Source organism: Rattus norvegicus, chromosome 1 (genome assembly GCF_036323735.1).
Source record: "Rattus norvegicus strain BN/NHsdMcwi chromosome 1, GRCr8, whole genome shotgun sequence".
NCBI classification, from domain to species: domain Eukaryota; kingdom Metazoa; phylum Chordata; class Mammalia; order Rodentia; family Muridae; genus Rattus; species Rattus norvegicus.
Window position 1 is genome coordinate 56,996,741 of NC_086019.1, and position 10,233 is coordinate 57,006,973.

At 46.1% G+C, this 10,233-nt stretch overlaps 1 pseudogene; it reads right to left on the bottom strand.

Annotated features, from left to right (window-relative positions):
* Positions 1-237: 237 nt before the first annotated feature.
* Positions 238-709, bottom strand: LOC134484152 (large ribosomal subunit protein eL24-like; annotated as a pseudogene).
* Between the last annotated feature and the right edge of the window lie 9,524 nt (positions 710-10,233).

Genomic DNA, 10,233 nt, shown 5'->3' on the forward strand with positions numbered 1-10,233 from the left:
TACTCCAACATCTGATTCCTTTCTTTTTCTTTCTCTCTTTTTCCTTTTTTCTTTTCTTTTCTTTTTTTTAGAGTTAAAGACAAATCTTTATTTTTTTTTCTTTTCTTTTCTTTTTTTTTTTTTTTTTTCGGAGCTGGGGACCGAACCCAGGGCCTTGCGCTTGCTAGGCAAGTGCTCTACCACTGAGCTAAATCCCCAACCCCACAAATCTTTATTTTTAAACTCTCATCTACCAAATTAGTATTTCCTACCAACTCGGGGAGCAGAGACCTTCACAGGCTTCACGGTCTATTGTTTAGTGGTTGTCTTTGTGGGGGCCTTGGCAGCAGCCATTGCTGTCTTCTTTGATGCCTGCTTAGCCTTTTTTGCTTCCTTGGCAGCTCTGATAGCCTGTTCTCGCTGAGCTTTCCTAACTTCTGGTTTCTGATTCCTCTTGGCCATTATATCAGCCAGAGAAGCGCCCGTGATGGCCTGCTGGAATTTGACTGCAAACGGGTTCCTTTCTTTTGAATTTCTTCCAACTGTCCTTCCTTGTGTTTTCTTCTGGACAGGACAGTCCAGTTAATTTGCCGAGGGTTCCTTTGGAAAGGAATGCAGACTCACATTTGGCATTAAGAAACTTGAAATCCTTCCCATCGTTCCTGGCAGAGCGCTGCCCGTGTCCAGAGTAGATCTTGTACCTGCTAAAACTGCACAGCTCTACCTTCATGGTGACAGATGTCCCTGATTCCTTTCAAACACACCCTCTCTGTGTGCTTTTTCTGATAATGATTTTAAAAATGCATTCCTTTCTTTGGTGTGATTTTAAGTTTAAAATAAACACTGTTGCAAAAAGCCACATAAATTTAGATATTTCTAGCAGAAAATTATCTTGATTTTGAAAGATGTGTTTGATTTACTTTCAATATGAAACCAGCATGAGACTTGATCCCACTGATTCCACAGCTTTCTATTACTGGCGAGTCAATCTCCACAGCAGGTTGGCTGTTCTGGGATGACTTTGCCTCTCCAGGAGGTGAGAAGCAGGCAAGAGGCTCCCTTAAGTGCAGCAGAGGGTCAGGGTTGGGGTGTGGTGGTTGTGGTATACACTGGGTAAGACAGACTGGAAAGAGGGGCCTTGCCAGCAAGATCAAGTCTAACAGGAGGTTCTTCTCTCTGCACTCTAAAGTAGACTTTGGGGACACTCCAGTAAGAATTACTTGTCCTGAGACAAAGTTCTTCAAACGCTAAGGAAATTTTTGCCAAGGCTCCATGTAAACACAGTTAGACACATACGTAAGTTGTTGACCCTGAAAGCTGGTCGACTCATAAAGGCATTCTCTTTTAACCGATTAAAAGCCAACTTAGAGGACACATTCTACTTTGCAGACTAAATTATTGCCTGGTTCTAGAATTGTAAAGAATGCCCATTAAGATCTTTAATTAGACAGATCAGCATTTAAGAAACTCCTAGATTCTGAAAGTTGGTTCTGAACATGCTATACAAGCAAGCTGTGAAGTAGACACGGACTGGAGACCTGCAGACACTGCCTGCCTAGACTTCCCTTTGCAGAGGATACACTTTTGGCAAAGCATTTGCAGACACCACTATCCAGAGGACACTGGCCATAAGTCCCTGTTCTTGTAGGCAGCAGCAGTTCTCATAGATTCAGAAGAACCTGGCCAAGTCCCTCTCCTCAGTAGATCCTTAGGGAGGCAGGAAGTCTCAGGAGATTCTCCATGCTGATAAATCTGGAATTTGCTTCCTCTAGGAGTTCACAGGGAAGGCATTCTGAGGAGAATAGCTGTAAGAATACGATGTTCACGGTTGGCTTCACTCAGGTCACAGTATCTGCAGCAATAGCCCTGACTGAGATGATGTCCATGAGTCCAGAGCTAACAGACAACCCCAGTGTAGGTATAGAGTTGGGGGAGGGGATGGTGTGTGTGTGTGTGTGTGTGTGTGTGTGTGTGTCTGTGTGTGTGTGTGTGTCTGTGTGTCTGTGTGTGTGTGTGTGTGTGTGTCTCACCTGGGAAGTGAATTAACATCAAAAGGGATATCGATGGTGTTCACATTCTTCTCCGACCTCTCTCCCTCCCTTCAGCCTGCGAACCAGAGAGCCTGAGGCAGACCCACCGAGAAACCCGGCCTACCTTCAGAAGACCAAGAAGAGATGTCTTCTCCTGCCTTATGAACTTGCATTTCTCTCTGGAGACTATCATGCAGTTGCTTCTCTATGTATCCATGGCATTAATAAACTTCTTAGTCCCCAGTAATCTTTCAGTGCCTTTTTGAACACCCTACCACCATCACCACCACCACCATCTAAAACTCAACAAGAACTGGCCATTTTTTCAGTTGATGTTTACTGGGAGATGTGTTAGCATTTTGTCTAAGCTCTGCCCCGTGGTTACCTGGCAAGAGTCAAGTGTGCCTGACTCACTGTAAAAGGGGCTGTTTGCCCCCTCTGCTCTCTCTTGTTCTTGCTTTCCTGCTCCAGCTCTGTTCTCTCACCCCTTCCCCACCTCTCCCCATTTCTCTCCCCCTCTCTCTCCATGTGCTCATGGCCAGCCTCTACTTCTCTACTCCTCTTCTCTCTCTCTCTCTCTCTCTCTCTCTCTCTCTCTCTCTATCTATCTATCTATCTGCCTTTCTCTGTCTCTACTACCCTCTCACTCCCCTCCCCATGCCCTGAATAAACTCTATTCTATACTATATCATCATGTGGCTGGTTCCTCAGGGAGAAATGATGCCTCGGTCCGGCCCTCTGAGGCACACCCTTCCCCACAACTGACTGCACCTTCACCAATACATATTCCTTTTCTCCCTTATCTTTTTATAAACACAATAATAAATAATTTCAGATAATAGCTAACAGGATTTTGATGAACAAGACACAAAGAGCTAGTACCAGCCATGGGGATGATGTGGTGTTAGCAGGGCTGGTTTCCCAAGCGGTGGCCAGTGAGGCTAATGTGACAGAACTAGTGGAGAGACACACCAGGCCCTGGAAGTGCAAACTTTCCCACACTGTCAGAATGCCTCTAGCCATGGCCTTGACTCTATATCCGAAGCACAGCTTCTGAAACCCTGGTCTGTAAAGCCAGTTCTCCTTGGAGGCTTTCCTGAGCAGGCACTGCCAGGCTGGCTGGATGCTCAGCAGCACCAACTGATTTGCCAATGTGAAAAGGTTTTGCTCAGAAGCAGCCCCCTCCTCTCAGTCCTGAGAGATTTAAGGAATGCCCTATGGACCTCCCTCCAGTAGAATTTCAATGTGCAGGAACATAGGGGCCTCATCTGTGTTCTGCCCCTAAGAAGACTCAGTGCCTGATATAATGAACAACAGCATGTACTTGTGAATGAATACACAGGTCATGTTGACAGGCTCCACCCACGGCAACTGGGCAGTGTCCATCATACTCCCTGGAAGCCCTGCAAACACCCCTTCTGCCCAGAGGAAGTTCTGTAAACTCACTCAAAGTATTTGATTCAGATATGGAGGGCAGCGCTTGGCACAGAAACAGCCATCTCCAAAGAAGTTTCAATGGTTGAGGTTGTCAGCTCACTATGTAAGTGGAGAAAGGAAGCTGTAGGAGTGTGGATCCATCCAAACTTCCTTACCATGGAGGACAAACCTAGAACTGAAGCTGAAAGAAACCCTTTGTTCCCTGAGTTGCTTTTGCCAAGGGGCTTTTCATCACAACAGGAAAAGAAACCAGGACAACTTCTCTCTCTGATGTACTCCTCCACAAAGGTTACAATCCAGTCAAACCTCTGGAGATAGACAGTAGCCAACTGGGATAGGGTGTCAGGTTCCCCAACAGCAGCAGGCATCTGTCATGGGCCAGGAGCAGAATCATTGGCTGTGGGACCTTGAAAGGGACTCCCGTTCCTTGTTGGGGAGGCTTGAAGCCCTGGCCACCCTGAAGAAATGGTAGGCATTTTGCCTGACTCCCATGAAACCAGGCCGGTTACTAGCAACAGCCCACCATAGATCTGTGGCCACCAGTCACTTAAGGGCAATACCCCATTCCCCTCCACAGGTAGAGGACATGACCACAGGTCATGGAGCCTCAGGACAGATCTCCATTATAATGAGGTACCTAAAGGCCTGGAGGCTTAGCCAAAAACCTTTTCTTCCCAGACATTCCTCCATGCAAAACGTATTTAATCTCCGGCCCACTCTGAGAACTGGGACATGGCTTTACTCCTCTACTTTACACCATTAAAATAAACTCCTTAAAACCACAGACTGTTTCACTTCATCAGGATACACCATGGGGAGCTGTAGAGAAGCCCTTCACCTACAGAGCCACCATCTAATCTCTCTACAGAGTCACCATCTAATCACCCCTAGAAGGCCTCCCTGAGCTGCCAGCCAACCCCACAACCAAGCTTGTAGGCTACCTCAGTCAAGCCAAGAACTCTCCCCTGGGGACCAGCCGGAGCTCCTCCCTTTTTCCCCTTGGTTGCAGGCTAGATCCAGCCCCATGACCCCCACTTTGTTCTCAGCTCTTCTGCAGTATCTCAGTGGCGCCTGGATGCACAAGATCCTGAGACCACACAGCCTGGGCCCCCTTGCAGGCCCAGGGACCCCGAGTCAGCTCTGACTGTGTCCTGTGGCATAGACTGCTCTTCCCCAACACAGATCAGTGTCTTGTGGCTTCCGACAAGCTGGCACCTGCCCGGTAGCAGCACTGGGTAAGTGTATTCAACGTCTCCTGTCCTGCTTCCCCAAGCGGCAAGAGGATCCCACAATAACCCTACATTGAGCGTCAGTTATAAACCTACAGAGGTTCGGTGGACGTGGTAGTTCTGATGTCTCCTAACTCACAATCACTACCTGCAGTGTTGCACCCCTTTAATGCCAACATTTGGGAGGCAGTGGCAGGTGAAGCTCTGTGAGTCTGAGGCCAGCATAGACTACACAGTGAGATGTGGTCTCAAAAATAAATAAATAAATAAATATTAACTCACAGCTGCATGCGTTATTAATTGTTACCATTATGTTGCTTGAGACTTATTTTTTAAATACAGAGAACTGTGTTTTGACTCTTCCCTCTCTCTTTTTATTTCTTTTCAACTTAATGGAAGATTTCCAATAAAAGATCAACTTGACTTCACATTGCTTTCATTTTCTTTTTACCGTTTCTCTGTTGTCTATTTTGTTCGGTTTCAACTTCTTTCTCTACTCATTAGGTATCAAGAAACTCACAGTAATTGCCCCTGTATTGGAACAAGGCAGAGAATGGATGGGTGGATAGACAGTGTGAAGAAGGGAGGGACTGAGTAATAAATGCTTGGATAGAGGATGAATAGATCACTGGATTGATGGATGGACTGGTGCGTGAGTTGGTGTATGAATGAATGGTGGATAATGATGCATTGATGGATGGATGGATGGATGGATGGATGGATGGATGGATGGATGGATGGATGATGTATGGATGATAGATGCATGGATGTGTGATGGAGAGATGGATGATGGATGGATTGATGATGAATGGAAGGGTAGTGGATGGAGAGGTGGATAGATGAATGGTCAGGGAGTGTAATGGTTAATACTGTTTGCTAACTGCATGGGATATAGGATCACTTAGGAAAGAACATTCTGGAAATATCTGTAAGGAGTTTCTAAACTGAGTTAACAGATATAGGAAGACCATGTAATAATGTCCTGAGATTCCTAAGATGAATTAAAAGGGAGAAAGCTAGCTGAGTGCTCACATTCATTAACTCTGATTCCTGAATGTGGACACAATGTGAGCAGCTCCCTAACCCGGATGATGGAAGATGGATGGGTGGATGCTTCCCTTTCTGTGATGGACTGTAGTCCAAAACTGTGAGCCAAAACAAATTCGTCCTTAAGTGGCTTTTGTCAGAACACAGAGGAAAGTAAACTAACAGACACAGGCCCAGAAATAAATGCAGTTTCCTATTTTATGCTTCTTAGTGTGTGTGGTCAGGTTGCTGATAGTGCCAGCATGCCACAGTAGCATGTCTTTCTGAGGGACTTGGGTTTACTACCATTGACAGGGTTCAGCAAAGACCCCAGCAGGCTCATTGTAACCAAGAATCTGAGCAAGGAAGGTCTTTAGCCTTCCAGGCCTCTAGCTCCTGAGGCCTAAAGTCTGCTGAGCAATTTCTTTGATGAAGGAAAGAATATCTTCTAAGAAAAACCCTGACTTTTCCAGTCTGGGCATTTATTTGACTTGTGGCAGTGCAGGTTGTTTTCAGGCTGTACAGGTATATTTCAAGACAGTGAATCCCATGAGATTCCTCTCTGACAGAGGAAAGAGCTTTATCAGAACTGAAACAGAAGCTGTGCACAGGACTCCCCTGCCTGCTTAGTCTTGCTTCAGGGTGCAGGACCGTCAGGAAAACACAGGCCAGCTGGGGCAGCTCCACTGGGGTGGCCATCATCCCGGGCACTGTCTGCTGGCTTGTCTCAGGCCAGGCCTTGGGTGTTCTACCTGCCTGGGACTGCTGCAGGGCACAGTGATGCCCACGGCTTCAAACCCAGAGGAAAGGATCTCGAATGAGTGGCCTCCTGCAGAACACAGATGCTGCCTCTGCCCTGGAGAGCAGGCTCCTTTCTGAACCTTCTGTCTGGCTTGTGCTGAGCTCTGGGAGGAGAAACTGTCAGAAGGCTTTTTTTTTCCCTGAAGCCTCAAACAACTGATTCAGCTTTTTTTCTGATGTTTTTGTTACTAAAAGATCAAAAGCTCCATTTCAGCCACAGCCCTTCCTGGGCTGGGTAAAATCCTGTGAGGAGAACATTCCTCTGAGAAACAGTGAGTCCCCTGTGGGAAAGGCAGTTTCTTGGGCCAGATGACAAAGGACCACTCCCTGGGCCCTCTTGAAGCCCACAAGTTGATTACATTTGCTCTGGTTCCTCAGTGATGCATCAGTTGCCAGTTGTGTCTCCTGCTTTCTAGGAACTGGAGCTCCCTGTGTTTGAAGATAAGGAGTCTGAGGCCCTTTGAGCACTTTCTCCACCTTGGTCTCCAGATGTCAGAAGAGAAAACCCTGGCCAGCATGGTTTCTCTGCAAGTTAATGAAGTCATTGATGTCTCCAACCGAGAGAGCAGCAGTGTTTCCCTCTAGGAATGCTGCAGTGGCTGGCATTCACCCAAATTTGCATTGTGATCAAAACCACAGCTAGAACTAACAATGAAGAAAACCCACGAGCATCTAGCATAGAGCAAGCCCCAAGCCCAGTAAAGAATAACAGTCATTGTTCAGGATCATTTAGGGACTGTGTGCATATCTTATAAAACCAGGCACTCCAAATAGACATCAGCATGTGGACCACAGAACTAAGTGAGAAACAAAAATGGAATTCCATTAAGTGGGATGTCCATAACAGTGGTTCAACCCTCTTGAACCCTGCAGGTGAGTGTTGAAAGTTCCTTGGTCCATTATGGCACGGGAATATGTACCACCAGAGAGAGCCAAGCCAACTTTTTCTCCTTATCTGCTCCCACATAGTAAAGAGCCAGTTTGAACATGTTTCTTAAAACCATCACCTGTGTGTGGAGATAGACAAGTCATTAGCAGGAGCCTGCTAGGCCTCAGCTCTTCTTGACCTGCTGAGGAAGTGAGTGCTCCATATCCTGACTCACATGCTCCCCAGCAGCTCAACACCTTCCCTCACACTGAAGACTTCAATTTGGCTATTCAAAGGTCCTTGAAGATTGAGAAGTCAGTCTCCAATGGAGGCTATAGCATTCTCCACAGCAGACTTTCATGTCAGTATTACTACTTTGTATGAAGAATTGTTTCCATCTTCCAAATGAGGAAGCAGTGATGGTCAAAAGGTAGAGAAATCGAGTCATCCCCAAAGCCTGCTTAGATTGGGCTCTACATACACACAAATGTGTGCATGAACACACACGCAGGCACACACACACACACACACACACACACGAACGCACGCTCACCAACTACCCAGGGCATTTCTGCAGTCACCTGACCAGTGAGAGGAGACAGTTTTACACACACCCCACCCCAACACCCGCACACCACCTTCACCTGGACCCTGGCCCCACTTTTTGTACTAGTTACCACTCAAGGTGCTGTGCTGACAGACTCCGAGGGCTCGTTAGGGTCTTTCTGACACTGAGGAAATCATTTAAGTGCTCACTTCAGTTGACCACAATGTCAGTTGTTGATTCTCTAATATTTTGCTTACTGCATCAGTTTTTTATTCCTGCTATAAGAATGTCCTGTGAGCACCCACAAGGAAGGGGAGGGGGGAGGGTGATGTCTGTCCGGAAACCGGGAAAGGGAATAACACTTGAAATGTATATAAGAAATACTCAAGATAATAAAAAAAATAAAATAAAATAAAATAAAATAAAGAAAAAACCTCATGTACTGAAAAAAAAAAAAAAAGAGGGTTTTCCTGGAGAAGGAAGGAGGAGAGAAACCTTCAGCTTTTCTTCCTTCCTTCTGTTTTCTTCCCTTGTGTATAAATCCTTCCCATGTGAAGTTTGAAAATTTCTCCTTTTCTGATGAGTAATAAACTTTTATTCATAAAAAAAAAAGAATGTCCTGTGAGACCCAGTTGCTGCTCAGATCACAATATCTGCAGATGCCACCACTGCCTTTTTGAAGATACTGACAAGCATCCCACTGAGACCCTGTTTCTGGGGCCCTAAGCTGACAGAGTTCCCAGTATCAGGATCTCTCACCTGGGACATCAGGTTAAATCACAGGGTGCATTAGAAGCCAGACATTCTATTCCCACCATTTTCCCTGACACCTGCCTAGGAATTAGAACGTATGGCAGCAGACTTGTACTGTGAGACATCCCCTATCTCCAGAAATCAGAAAAAGATATCCCTACTTCTGCAGTGAGGCCATAGTTTCCTCTCTTCCAAGACACCACCACACAGTCTGTCTCTGCTGCTGGGTCCTGAATGATCCTTGAAGCCACAGTGATGCATTTGCCTCTCTGTCTGTCCACAGCTATAATAACTTCTATGAAAAGTTCTTCACTCCCCAGAGATCCATTTCAGTGTCCCTCCCGACGACTCCCCATTCAAAACCTTTCACCTATTCCTTTAAAATCTCCATAAATGTAGAGGTTTAAAAACAAGAATAGTTTATACTTTACAGTCCTGGTAGAATGAATGATGAAATCAAGTCAATAGTGACTGTATTCCTAGATCTCTCTCCCACCTCACTCCCCCCCTCTCCCTTTTTCTCCCTCTCCCACCTGCTCTCTCTCTCTCTCTCTCTCTCTCTCTCTCTCTCTCTCTCTCTCTCTCTCCCCTTCCTTCCTTTGTTCCCACCATTTTTCTGTAATGTCCATACTAAATGCGATGTTTAATTTTGATGGTCCTTTTGACAGGATGTAGACTCACTTAGGACGCACACTTCTGGCCAACTTCTATGGATGTATCCAGAGAGGCTTAACTGATGAGAGAAGACTCCCTTCTTCCAATGAATGCAGCAGCATTCTATGAGTTAGGATCCCACCCTGAAGGAGAAAAGGAGAGGGAAAGAGAAGAACACCAGCACTCCATAGCCACTGTTTTGTGACTGCGGTCACCATCTGCCCAACCACTTTATGCTCCCATCACAGCGCCTTCTCTTCTAGACTGTGTTTCCTCAAACCATGAGCCAAAGCAAGCCCCCTCCCTTCCTTCAGCTGCCTTGGGCCATATTTCGTAATGAGAAAATAACTATACTCCAAGCAGTGATGTATGGCTCAGCCACAACCCAGTCCCAGTCATTCACTTCTTTTTTTAATCCCCCCCTTTTTTAATCTTTTTAAAAATTTCGTTCTTATTTACATTTCAATTGTTATTCCCTTTCCTGGTTTCCAGGTCAACATGCCCCTAACCCCTCCCGCTCCCATTCTATATGGGTGTTCCCCTCTCCATCCTCCCTCCATTACCACCCTCCCCAACAATCCCATTGACTGGGGGTTCAGTATTGGCAGGACCAAGGGCTTCCCCTTCCACTGGTGTCCTTTCTAGGCTATTCATTGCTACCTATGCAGTTGAAGCCCAGGGTCAGTCCATGTGTAGTCTTTGGGTAGTGGCTTAGTCCCTGGAAACTCTGGTTGGTTGGCATTGTTGTTCATATGGGGTCTTAAACCCCTTCAAGTTCTTTCAGTCTTTTCTTTGAATCCTTCAGTGGGGATCTCGATCTCAGTTCAGTGGCTTGCTGCTGGCATTCGCCTATGTATTTGCCATATTCTGAATGTGTCTCTCAGGAGAGATTACATCCAATTCCTGTCA